We start from the raw sequence: 13,299 nt of genomic DNA, 5'->3' as shown, positions 1-13,299 counted from the left end.
GATACTGGCGTCCAAACCCTGATAAGATGGTTATTTTAAAAAAAAAAAAAGATGGTTATTCTGAGACCTTATTCTGCCATCTTCTTGGTCGCAGGCTTTCCGAATAAAGTCGTCTTCCTTGTCTCAACACCTGGTCTCCGATTTATTGGCCTGTCGTGCAGCGAGCGGAGCAAACTTGTCCTTGGTAACACCTTCTGACTTTGTAAAGAAGCCTTATTCCCTGAGCCTTATTCTCCAACCCTGAGACGGTGATAAGGAGCATGGTGGGCTGTGATCAGGGTTAAAGAAAAGGGAGGGAAGATGAGCCCAGATGCTGCACCCCTACCTCCATTCCATGCATTTCTTAGTTTAGATTTCCTTTTACTCCCTTGCACTCCAGCTGCAGCCTTTCCCGCTTTACTGAAACTTTTTCAACATTTTTTTTATTTGAAAAAAAAGTTACAAGCACATGAAAAAAATCCAAATAGCACAAAAAACTTACAGCAAAAAGTACTACATCTCCTCCCCAATCCAGCTCTCAATCACCCAGCCTCTTTCCCAGAGGCAACTATGGTTACCATTTTCTTTTATCAGTTAGGAACTTGTCTTAAATTTTCTTTCTTTTTTAAACAGCTTTATGGAATTCATTCTCTGTGCTGGGATTAGGGTAACCACCTAGGTATTAATGGTGCAGGGGAGGAAAGGCTTTCTCTCTACCCTCCTAGATTTGATAGCTGGGTGTATGAAATAAACTGACAACAGGCAGATTAATAGGAGAAAAGGTCTACACATTTATTAATTTTTAATATTACATGCACTGGGGCACCACAGGAAAAAAGAAAAAGTGAATATCCAAAAAAGCCATGAGATTTGGGTGCTTATATATCATTTTAATAGGGGAAGGGGAAGAGAGACATAGGTCTTTTAGGGGAGAATAAATGATTCTTAGGAACAATGGATGAATGGGACCTAAGAAGGATAGATGGGAGGTATGACAGTTTGTGACAAAGTTTGTCTGGATGTGGTGTCAATTTCTAGTCTCCTCCCCTGTGATAAGAGTCAGTCTCCCTTGGTTGATGAAGGGGGGAGCAGAGTGGAGGGAAGTGGGGGGAGGAGGGATCTTATGACAGTTGAGTTCCTTTTGGAGAATCTGTCTTTAGGCAGATAAGGGGAGTTCAGAGAAAGCCTTACCCTGCCTTTGCAATTCTTTAAGTGCCTTCAGCTAGAAATAAATGAATACACCAAAACAGCATCTTTGGGGTGGCAAGTCCTGAGCTCCTTCAAAGGACATTTAGGTCTCTTCAGTGTCGCTCTTTTAAACCAGGCTGCAGTGAACTTCTTTGTACACATGTATTTTTGCTCATATGGGAACCTTTCTTTAAGATAAATTCCTAAAAGGATGCATTGCTAGGGCAAATCAGATGTTCATTTGTTAATAGATATTGCTAAATTTTCTTCCAAAGAATTTATACCAATTAACACTCCCACAGTGTGTAAGAATGCCAGTTTCCTATGTTGACCTGAAACAAATAGACTGCCAGATATTTCTCCAGCAAAGATGGGTTTATCTGGGATCAGCAGAGAATTGCAATTTGGGGTCTGCAACCATGGCGAACCATGGGCAAGTCCCCACAGGACAAGGGAAGGGGCAAGTTGTTATAGGGAGAACAAGGAGCTTGGGAGGGCTAGAAAAACAAGAAGTCCCTGGCTTTTCCTTGGCTGAGTCCTTGCCGGGAAAGAAGGGGAGTCTTTCTTCCTCCTGTTGGCCTCTGCTATCTCCACAGGGCATGAGAGCTCCCTCTGCTGGTCTCCCAACTGTGCTTGAGGTTTCTTTTTATTAATTTTTTAACACCTACATAATGGCCAAATACTTTGTATTGTGATTTAAAACAGATCTTTGCTATTCTGATAGGAGAAAAAAATGATATCTAATTTTTGTTTTAATTTGCATTCCTTTTGAATGAGGTTGAGTACTTTCTAGGCATCCAAAAACCCTTTGGAGTTCTTTTTGTTGTTGTTAACTGCTTCTTTGGGGTCCTTTGCCCATTCTTCTATTGCATTGTTCTTTTTCTTACTGATTGGGAAGAGCTCTTTTTTTAAAAAATTTATTTATTTTATTTATTTTTGGCTGGGTTGGGTCTTCGTTGCTGCGCGCAGGCTTTCTCTAGTTGTGGAGAGCAGGGGCTACTCTTCGTTGCGGTGCGCGGGCTTCTCATTGCTGTGGCTTCTCTTGTTGCGGAGCACAGGCCCTAGGCGCACAGGCTTCAGTAGTTGCAGCACGCAGGCTCAGTAGTTGTGGCTCACGGGCTCTAGAGCGCAGGCTCAGTAGTTGTGGCGCACGGGCTTAGTTGCTCCGCGGCATGTGGGGTCTTCCCGCACCAGGGCTTGAACCCGGGTGCCCTGCATTGGCAGGCAGATTCTTAACCACTGCGCCAGAAGGGAAGCCCGGGAAGAGCTCTTTATAAATTAATTAGCTCTTTCATGGTTATGTGCAAATAAATTTTTCCAGTTCTTTGTTTTTGTTCATGGTCTCTTTGCCATTTAAACATTTTTGTTGCCAGATTCATCAGCCTTTCTTTTTATAGATTCTAGATTTTGTGGTCAGGAACCTCTGTTAATCCACAAATCCAACGACCACTCCTCAGTCCCTACAGAGCATCTGACAGAGTTCACCATCTCTCCTCTTGCAAGTCCCTCCTTCCTCCTTCCTGGGTCTCCTTCTAACTCTTTTACTAATTCCAACTTCTTTTCTGCATCTTTCTGCTCTTTCCTTCTAATTGGGGGTTCTCAGCTGCTCTCTTTGTTAGAAATCACCACTAGCACCAGGATCCGATCATAGACATTTAAGCAAAAGGGCAGAGATGTTAGACATCTACTTCAATGGGTCATTTCATACGCATGGGAAATAGAATTTGTTAATCTCAACTTTACCATTGTCCAATGACAAGGCTGAAACAGTTTAGTAATAGGTCTGATGTCCTTTATTTAGGGGAAAAGAATCCACGGATTGGGGAACCCAGTGCCTCACAAGCAGTGGAGCACTCTTCCTGAGGGATTTTGGGCAAGAACTTTATAAATGTTAGAAGAGGCAGGTGGAAACAGGGCATGATTGGCTGGGATTTCTTTATAAGGCTAACAAGTCCTATTTTCTAAGATAAGATAAGCTAGCTAAAGCTGGGTTGCAGAGTTGTGACTGGTGTATTTAGGTTTCCTTGACAGGGCTTTCCTGTGTATGGACTGACAGGTTTAGATTTGTAATGTGGGCCTGGCTACTGGGTGGCTTTCATTTTGCGGGTCCTGATACACAAATTAACCTTATCACCATATTTATTTATTTATTTGTTTGTTTGTTTTGGCCACATCACACATGGCATGTGAGATCTTAGTTCTCCAACCAGGGATTGAACCCACGCCCCCTGCATTGGAAGCGTGGAGTCTTAACCACTGGACCGCCAGGGAAGTCCCAGTAGTGTTTTTTAAAAATACGGTGATAGGGACTTCCCTGGCGGTCCAGTGGTTAAGACTCCACGCTTCCAATGCAGGGGGCGTGGGTTCAATCCCTGGTTGGAGAACTAAGATCCTGCACTCTGCAGGGGATGCAGCCAAAAAATTTAAAAAAACAACAACCCCAAAACACAAAAAAACACTACTTACATGGGATTCTTATATTTATTAGTTATTTAGTTTATCGATTTATTTAAACCCTACCTGGTTCCAGAAAAGATTTCAGGCAAGAGGATAGTTACATACAAATGTTGCTTAGTAAAATGAAACAGAAATACCCAAGAACAACGGGATAGTTAATTATTAATTAACCAGGAACGTAATCTTTTTGAGTAATGTAGTGTTGGGGAAGAAAAATAATTTTCCCTTTGTTCTTTAGATTCTTAGCCGAGATTCCATTCCCCACCCTTACCCCATAATAAAGACAGATTCACAAGATAAAAACAAATGTAAGTTTAATAACAGATATACTTCCTGTATACATGGCAAATACTAGGAAAGCTAAGCAAAACTCCCCAAAGCGGCCCAAGCCACAACTTTGTTTTTTATTTTTAATTAATTAATTTATTTATTTATGGTTGCACCACATGGCATGCGGCATCTTAGTTCCTTCCATGGCCAGAGATTGAACTCATGCCCCCTGCAGCGGAAGCTCAGCGTCCTAACCACTGGACTGCCAGGGAATTCCCGCAAGCCACCACTTTATTTACTTATTTTTTAAATTAATTAATTAATTTATTTTTGGCTGCGTTGGGTCTTCGTTGCTCCACGAGGGCTTTCTCTAGTTGTGGCAAGCGGGGGCTACTCTTTGTTGCGGTGCACGGGCTTCTCATTGCTGTGGCTTCTCTTGTTGCGGAGCACGGGTTTAGGCGTGCCAGCTTCAGTAGTTGTGGCATGCGGGCTCAGTAGTTGTGGCTCGTGGGCTCTAGAGCGCAGGCTCAGTAGTTGTGGCACACGGGCTTAGTTGCTCCGCGGCATGTGGGATCTTCCCGGACCAGGGCTCAAACCCGGGACCACTGCAGTGGCAGGCAGATTCTTAACCACCGCGCCACCAGGGAAGCCCGCCACCACTTTAAAATACCATCCTCAGCTAAAGACAAAGAAAGATGCTGGGGGATGGGGAGGCCAGTTATGGGAGGTTTTCTAAAAAAAAGCACAGCAAACGAGGGTAAGGTTGTTATTTTTCAGTTTGTAAGAGCTTCATCTTCTGTATCCCTGGTACAGAGAGGGAGACACCCTTACAAATGGAGATTTTCCTTATAAATGTAAACCTCCCTTAAAAAGGGTAACTTCTAGTTGGTTTTCAGAGCTTCTCTTATGTTTGCTCTTTCTGAAAAATAATCAGCTCAAAATAATCTTTATGCTAAAGAGGCTTATTTTGGGGTGGCCTTACTGGCTGCCCTTCAGTAGTTGATTTAACTGATGGTTGATGGAATGTCAAGAAGAAAGCATTTAGTTGTAATCCCTGCCTGTTGAAAATCTTTCTGAAATATGTTAATTCCCTTGGTTAAGACTCTTGGTTAAGAGTCTTCATACAGAGTGTTAAAAATAAGAGAACAGGACCCAAATGGAGTTGCTTATGCTAAACCCCCATCACCAAACTGAGACTTTTGGCTCTCCCTGAAATGGAATCTGCAACCAGTCAATCAGGAATCACCTGATCTGCACTAGTGAGGTCATCTGCCTGATAGACCTCTGCTGTCTGCACAAGGAAAGTAACTTGGTAATCACGAACCCATTTTTTTTTTTTAACCTAGTATACCTTCCTTGTTCCCACTCCCTTCTGCATATAAAAATCTTTCATTTTGCACAGTCCCTCGGAGCTCCTTTCTGCTAGATTGGGTGCTGTCCGATGCGAATGGAGTTTGCTCAGATAAACTCTTAAAATTTTTAACATGCCTTTTTATCTTTGAATAAGAGGAACATTATTTAAACTTTACCAAAGAAAGCAATTCGAGGTATAACAGAGATGCAATGTCATCATTCAGAAGGGGAGCAGAAAAGGCCACCCCCAAACATGCCACTTTGGTACACAGACTACTTTAAGCTGAAGGCAGTCAAGACCCAGCAAACTCAAGAAACACTGTTATGTCTCCCTTAACTGCCTAAAAGAATTTAGACAGGGGTCCTGGCCCAGAAACAGAGCTGTTACCAGAGATAACTTCTTATCTGGAATACTTACCTGAATGGCGGGGCAGACATCTAATTACCAAACGTGTTTTTCTTATTGGCCTGTGAATTGCCCTCCTCCCACTTGAAGCCCCAGGTCCCATCCCACTCCTTAGCTCAAGATGGCATATAAGCTTCAATTGCCTGACTGTCTTTGAGGTCTCATATTTTTATGGGGCTCCCATATGTACAAAATCAATTTTTTTCCTCCTGTTAATTTGTCTTATGTCAATTTCATTACTAGACCAGCCAAAGAAGGGTAGAAGGAAAAATTTTCCTCCCTAATAGTTCTGAACCATACATCTTATTGGTTGTTAGTCTAGATAAGTTGTTCTCAACTATCTGGCAATATTTTTCTTTCCTTTTTTTTTTTTTTTTTTTTCTGAAGGGAGAATTGGCTTTATTAATTGATTCATGAATCAGGCAGCATCCCATCTAGCAAGTAGAACGGCATTCAGAGGCATTGTACAAAACGGTAGGCATTTATAGGTAAGAACTGGGATGGATAGGAAGGCTATTAGCAAAAGAAAAGAAAGGATTGTTTCAGGACGGTTCATCTTCTTTTGGGGGAGAGGGAATGGCAGGGGTTTCATTGTACTGGAATCAGGAAATTCCAGACTGACTGGATTAAAATTGCACTACCGAGAGAGGATGAAACTGCAGTTTGGTTAGGCATTAAGTCTAGGTGGGCCTTACCCACCTAGTGACTCCATTTTGGGTCCGTGTGTTTCTTTTTAACAATTCTCCCCTTTTGATCAAACTTTCAGTCTGAGAGATGTGAGGCATTAGTGCCATCCTCAGCTACTGCTCTGTAGGCTCTGTAGTCCTCTCAGCTTTAGTGGTCTTTAGCGTGGTGTCCGTCGGTCCTGGCATTTTTGCTTAATTCTTGTGACAGTCACAGTTTATGGTTCCAGGTTCACAGTCTTTAAGTCAGTCATTCTCTCTGTTCCCTTCTGGATGTTCTAGTTGCATTGTGATCACTTGGTGGTCAGCAGCTTTGAAGAAGCCTTTAAAGCTTTTGAGAGAATACAACACATCAGGGAGATTATTATCATAACTGTAAGCCAGATAGCTCCCAAGGTTTGAAGTGTACTTCAGAGCCACAGGCCACAAGACCCAAACCAAAGTTAAATAAGTCAGAGAAAGACCTTGTTGAGGCAGTCACCTTTTTAAAGCCAAGTGGTTTGCTCAGTGATCTCATGTAACTGAGTTCCAGGTTCCCCAGAAGTGTCAGTCCGGGTACAGTAGGTGGTGCGGCTACAGCACTGACACCTCCTTGCGCGGCTAAAAGATAATCCAGGGCTATCCTGCTATCAAGAACAACTTTGGAGAATTCCCCGGCAGTCCAGTGGTTAGGACTCAGTGCTTTCACTGCCTGTGGCCAGGGTTCAAACCCCGGTCAGGGAACTAAGATCCTACAAGCCTAGTGGCCAAAACAGACAAACAAACAAACAAACAAAACTTTGGCCAGAGAGTTTAAGGATCTTGCTGGGCAGCTAATGCAACACAATCTACAATGTCTCCAAGAGTTAAGGAGAGGCTTCCGATTATATGCTCATTTGTAATTACTCCTAACCAGGGAACTGTGGCCCTGCCAAAGGAAAGGATTTCTGAATCATGAATGCCTCCTGGTAGGTCCTTTCTAGAACAGTTAGAGGCACAGTTAGATAAGCCAAGAGGCATTGCCCAGATGTGCCATCTGGCAACATTTTTGATTGTTACCACTGGGGAGCGCTACTGGCATCTAGTGGCTGAACCTGGGGATGCTATTAAACGTTCTATAATCACAGGAAGCACCTCCACAGCAAACATGTCAGTGGCTGAGAATGTAAACAGGTTGAGAAACCCTTGTTTACATAGAGAAAAATAGGGCTGAATGGCTCCCAAACCTAGAACAGAAGTGAAAGATGCTTATTTCTGAATTCAGTACATTGTGGTTTGCTTCTTTTTCCTCAAAGTGTTGGACAGAAATGCTCCCTTCGTTTGGAGACTCTAATTTGTTCAAAATTAACTTAGGGCATTAGCCTACTGTGGGTTCATGTCTGCTGACGTGCAAACCCTTATTTCCCTCTTTTATAAACAACCAGATTATTATTATTATTTTTGGCCATGCTGCATGGCCTGTGGGATCTTGCTTCCCAGACGAGGGATTGAACCCGGGCCCTCGGCAGTGAAAGCCTGGAGTCCTAACCACTGGACTGCCAGGGAATTCCCAACAACCAGATTACTATCTCTCATTCACGTCAACCTTGCTCTTCTTTCCTGCTTTAGTATCCAGAGCATTTAAGAACTTTAAAGAATGTCTGCTTCCTCTCCATTTAATCTAGTGGGTGGAATAATTTGGAGGGGAAAAAGTGACAACAATAGCTAATTTCCATTTTCACATTGCATCACAAAACCCGCTTCCCCTTCCCTCCTCCCAGTGTCTGTTAAAATGACCCTGGTCAAATCATCTCTACTGTTCGACACTTACACCTCAGAAGTGAAATCACTGCTTTGTATATGACCCCATGCCTCATCAATTAAGATACTGTTATATCTATTTCATTTCAAGATTTTCTTCTATTTTCAATTCCTACATAATGAGAGAGTTGTTTGGGGACCCCTAAGTTTTCTTCTAGCTCTGCAAGTATCATTCTATATCATTTTCAGTATTTAATTATGTTTTGGCTTTTATTAACCTTTTTTCCCGTGTGTGTGTATGTGTGTGTGTACGTGTAAGTGGCATCATTAGATATGCTTAAACTATGCTAAGAGTACACACTAAAATGTTTGGCTTATGAGCTCAGTATTGGCAAGGACCAAGAATCCCAGAGGCTCTTTTATCACAAAGTTCATGAAACTAACACCTCAGGGCCCCTCACAGTTATAACTCCTTCCTCCAAGGCTCATGTTTTCCTCCAGGGACTTGGGTAGGAAGTAGCAGACCCAGCTACATACAAAAGGCATGGCCTGCTGCTCTAGACTGGGGCTCACTTTCCGTGCTGGACGGGCTGTATTCAACCACCTCTTCCAAGGTCTACTCTACCAAGAACTGCACTTCCCAGAACCTTCTTCCCTGTGTGGTCCTGGGTTCGAACTTGCCAGTGAGAGGGACTTGTATGAGATTTAGCAGGTGGCGGGAGGAGAGGTCATCCTTCCTGTGAGGTCTTTGTAGATGAGCACTGCAGCTTCTCATTCTTCTCAGGGATATAGATTTCACTGCTGCAGACTGAGAGAGTTGGTGGAAGCTTCCTCAGAGAAACCCAGGGGTTGTCGCAGTTTCCTGGTGAAATGTGAGAACTGTTTGCTTTGGCGTCAGGTTGCAATTTTCTTGCCTTTCATTTCTCTTGCTCTTCCCACAGTGTGTGTGCTCTAATACCTCTTTTAAATTGTTTGATTCCTGTAATACTTTCCAGTAACACAATTTTCTTAACTGAACCAAGAGTGGTACATTTGTTGGTATCAGTATTAGGGTGCTGCCTTAACACTCTATGTGGCACTGGCTATGAGGCCATGCAGTGAACAGCAAAGATAGGAGGTTGGAAAAATGGTAACGCATGTTATATAGTGGAGAAACATTTGATAAAACTGCTGCATATGATAACGGGAAAGAAAAATGTATCAAATGAACTCATGGCACTGGGTGAGGTGTCAAGATAGAACATTGATGTCAAGAACTGCTTATAACAGCCACATTTGAGAAGGTGCCACAAGAAAGAGATGAGCTCGGAAAAGATCTAGCTAGTTTGCGAGCAGAATTGATAGAGATATAGAGAATCCAGAAATTCTGAAATATACAAAGTTGAAAAATGGACATTCTTTTAATCTCCAAGAAATAAAAGATAAAATGGAAAAATTCTTTGAATTAGAAAGGCTTACAAGACTCCATCTCAGTGCAATAACCACATTAAAGTGTGGCCACCCTCTGTTAAGATTTTTGAAAAGTCTTTTTGGCAGGACAAAAAATGGTTCTAGAAATAAGACCAAGGGCATGGTCCTGTGAAAGCTAGATATGCCCAAAGTACTTGAAATTATGGAGAGATGCATCTTTCAAAGAATATTCTTAGAGTTGACTGGAACTGAATACACTAAAACACACACACACACACACACACACACACACACACCAAAAGTTAGAGAGAGGTCTGCTGTTACATGTATTATTAGCCTAAAGGATTCTGTGATTGTTCAAGATGTAAAACGATTCTTGGGGGCTGACAGTATAAGCAGCTCCATAGACCCATTCAAGGAAAGCTGGTGGAAACTATTTTAAAATAACCACTTAAAGTTTCTGGAAATTGTCCATACAGTCAATGAAGAAACATTTATTCAAGAAAATGTACTGAAACTTGCTAAGAATAAGGACAGTCTCTGATGTTTCAACCATTACATGTTTCCTCCCTCCCTCCCCTCCCAGTTCAGCTTGAAGCTCCACTCCAGCCAAGAATGTAGCCCTCCCTCTCTCCTGAGCTCCCAGTCAAGGGGAACCATATCTCACTAGGAGGGGCGTGATACCAGCATTTCTCATCTTCAACTTGAGTCGAAGAGGCTAAATTCTTGGTGAGTATGGCTGAGAAGCTGGGGTTCCTTCACTTAGCCCCTACCCATGGGATGGAGGCTCTGCCCCAAGTGAGGTAACCCTCACCCCAGGATACTTCGAGGGCAAAGATTCCACACCAGGATAGGTAAGCCAGGAAGACCAGAGGCTACCACCTCACCCAGTGCCCAGAGCAGTGGCTCAGAGAGTTTGCCCCAGGGAAGAGGAAGGCCAAAGGAAAGAGAGATCCAAAATTTTCCCTGTAGAATAATGTTCATGGAAAACAGTAGATTGGAGAGCTGGAGAGAGGTATTCCCAGGGAGGAGGACCAGAAGCTAATCAAATAGTGTATCCTATCTCTACAGTAGAGAACTTGCAAAAATTGTCCCAAAGGATTTCAAAATGTCTTTGGACTAGCATTTGCTGTATGCCTATCATTCTTCCCCTTTTCGAATGGCAGTGTTTATTGCAGTTACCCTATCCCTGTTCTGCTACTCTATGATGGATGTGCAAGGGCACATAACTTGCTTTTTAGTTCATAGTCTCCAGATCAAGTAGAGCTGAAGCTGGACCTGATGAACATCATGAGATTATGGACCTGATGCAATGATTGGATTACATTTTGGAGTGTCTTGGTGGAGAGTGAGGATATTTTCCCTGCTGGATAAGAATGAATCATTTGTGCCCAAGAGGGAAGAGTCTGGTAGATGGTGTTTTTGGTTCATGATTCTTCTTTCCCTCCTTGTGTTTGCCATGATTTTTCCTTGGACAGAATATATCTTCTTTCTCAACTGAATTTTGGCTTGGTCATACGACCACCTTCACCAATGATATAACAAATTTAATGTATGGCTTGTCCTACCTGGGGCTTTAAGTGCACTTGCATGGTTTGGCTAGCCCTCTTTCACTTCTGCCATCCACCATGAGAATAATGAGCCCTGGGTAGCCACTCAGCCCCAGAATGAGATAGATGTGGAACCAGTCTAAACCTAGAATCATTGCCTGAGTCATAGCCCCCCCAATTCCCCTGTGGACACATGAGTGAAAAAACATAAATACTTGTAATTTTAGCCACTACGATTTTGGGGGTGTTTCATAACATTACTGCAGTCCTGATGGTAGTCCTGGGGCTGGTAATAAGCACATTCACGCAGGTCATGGTAGAACTTGTTGTACACGCAGACCCTAACTATGACACCAAGAAGAAGTTGCTGACCAAGAGGCTGGTCTACTCTCTGCTTGGGAGCGTGAAGCAAAGCTGGGGTGGCCGAGGACCAGCTGCTTCAGTACTGGCCAATGGAGGCCGTGACTAGCAGGGTCAAAGGACTGTGCTTTCTGTGGGATAGGAAGTGCTACCTACGCAAGAAACTCTGGAGGAATTTGCAAAAGGGGCATTTCCAGAAAGAAGTTGTGAAATGGTACGGAAAAAAAAGTCTTTTACAAGTTGGAAATAATAATAATAAATTTTAAAAATTGATCCCGATAGGAGAAGGACTAAATTAATTTCTCTATTCTCCACAGAAAATATTACAGGGTATTCCCTGGCAGTCCAGTGGTTAGGGCTCCGCACTCTCACTGCTGAGGGCCTGGGTTCAATCCCTGGTTGGGGAACTAAGATCCCGTAGACCATGGGGTGCAGTCAAAAATAAAAAAAGAAAGGAAAATATTACAAAATCATCACATGCAGAGATGTTCACAGATTATGTAACCTAAAGTGTCGAAAGAAGATATCCTAGGCGTGTATCAGGCAGTTAACCAATAATAAAGTATGCTGCTAATTTTGTAATATTCTGGTATTTGTCAGCTTTTAACATTTGTAGTTTGTTGTGATTTCCTTTTGCAATCAAAAAGTATTCTCCTTTGCACGTAATTTTGTTTTTCTTATTTTTCCTAAAGAGAGTCACAAAGTTGTGCAAGGACATGAAGCCTGAAACTGAGGCAGCTCTCATTTAGTGATGAGGGGAGAGCCTAGAGTTGCTAGAGCTTGGTGAGGTGACGAGGGATGAAGCTGTCCCCACCGATGGCAGAGTAGCAGGATGCAGAGCTTCTGGACTGTGGTCACATGGCCTGAGTCACGGAACAGGCCACACGAAGTTATTAATGGCACTGGAGTTTTTAAATTCTGAACCAATAGGTTCCTTTTATTCTTTAAGCTAATGTGAACTTTTTTCCTTTTTTTGTGATACAAAGTGTCCAAATGGAAACAACGGCACACAATGCGTGTGAAATGCAATTCTCTAAAGTACCATTTATTCTTTTTATTCCTTTTGAGTCTTGTTGGGTCGTATTTCAGACCCTCATTCCTTATCTAAATTATTAAAATAGTATTCTTGCTTCCAAAGCTCAGTTTCTTTCTTTTTTTTTTAATTAAATTTATTTATAATGACTTGGGTGACAACAATCTACAGGCACAATTAAACCAGTAACTGGAAATACCATACCTCGACTTTAAACCTCAACTGTGTACCCTTGACCAAGACATATCATTACAATCACCTTTTTTTTTTTTTTTAATTATTTTTGGCTGCGTTGGGTCTTGTTGCTGCGTGTGGGCTTTCTCTAGTTGCGGTGAGAGTGGGCTACTCTTCATTGTGGTGCATGGGCTTCTTATTGCCGAGCACAGGCTCTAGGCGCGCAGGCTTCAGTAGTTGTTGCACGTGGGCTCAGTAGTTGTTGCTCGCGGGCTCTAGAGCACAGGCTCAGTAGTTGTGGCGCATGGGCTTAGTTGCTCTGCGGTATGTGGGATCTTCCCGGATCAGGGCTCGAATCCGTGTCCCCTGAATCAGCAGGCAGATTCTTAACCACTGCGCCACCAGGGAAGTCCCCCTGGTGATTTTTCCAAAATGCCGCGCAAAAGGAAAAAGGAAGAAATAAAGACTGAAAATTCTACCAGTGAAAAGGGAGAAAACTCTATATCTTTTTTTCCTGCTGTATTTCTTGATTTGATAATGATCTTGATAATTTATAAACTGCTTTTCTAGCTTCTTGTTTTTCTTTTTTCTTTTTTTTTTTTAAACAGAATTGCTTTTTTTCTTTTTCTTTTTTTTTTTTAAATTAATTAATTAATTTATTTTTGGCTGTGTTGGGTCTTCGTTTCTGTGCGAGGGCTTTCTCTAGTTGCGGCAAGT

The sequence above is a fragment of the Balaenoptera physalus genome (assembly GCF_965194825.1).
Source record: "Balaenoptera physalus genome assembly, chromosome: 17".
NCBI lineage: Eukaryota > Metazoa > Chordata > Mammalia > Artiodactyla > Balaenopteridae > Balaenoptera > Balaenoptera physalus.
The sequence above is the reverse complement of the archived record's forward strand: the minus strand, read 5'-3'. Positions refer to the sequence as shown.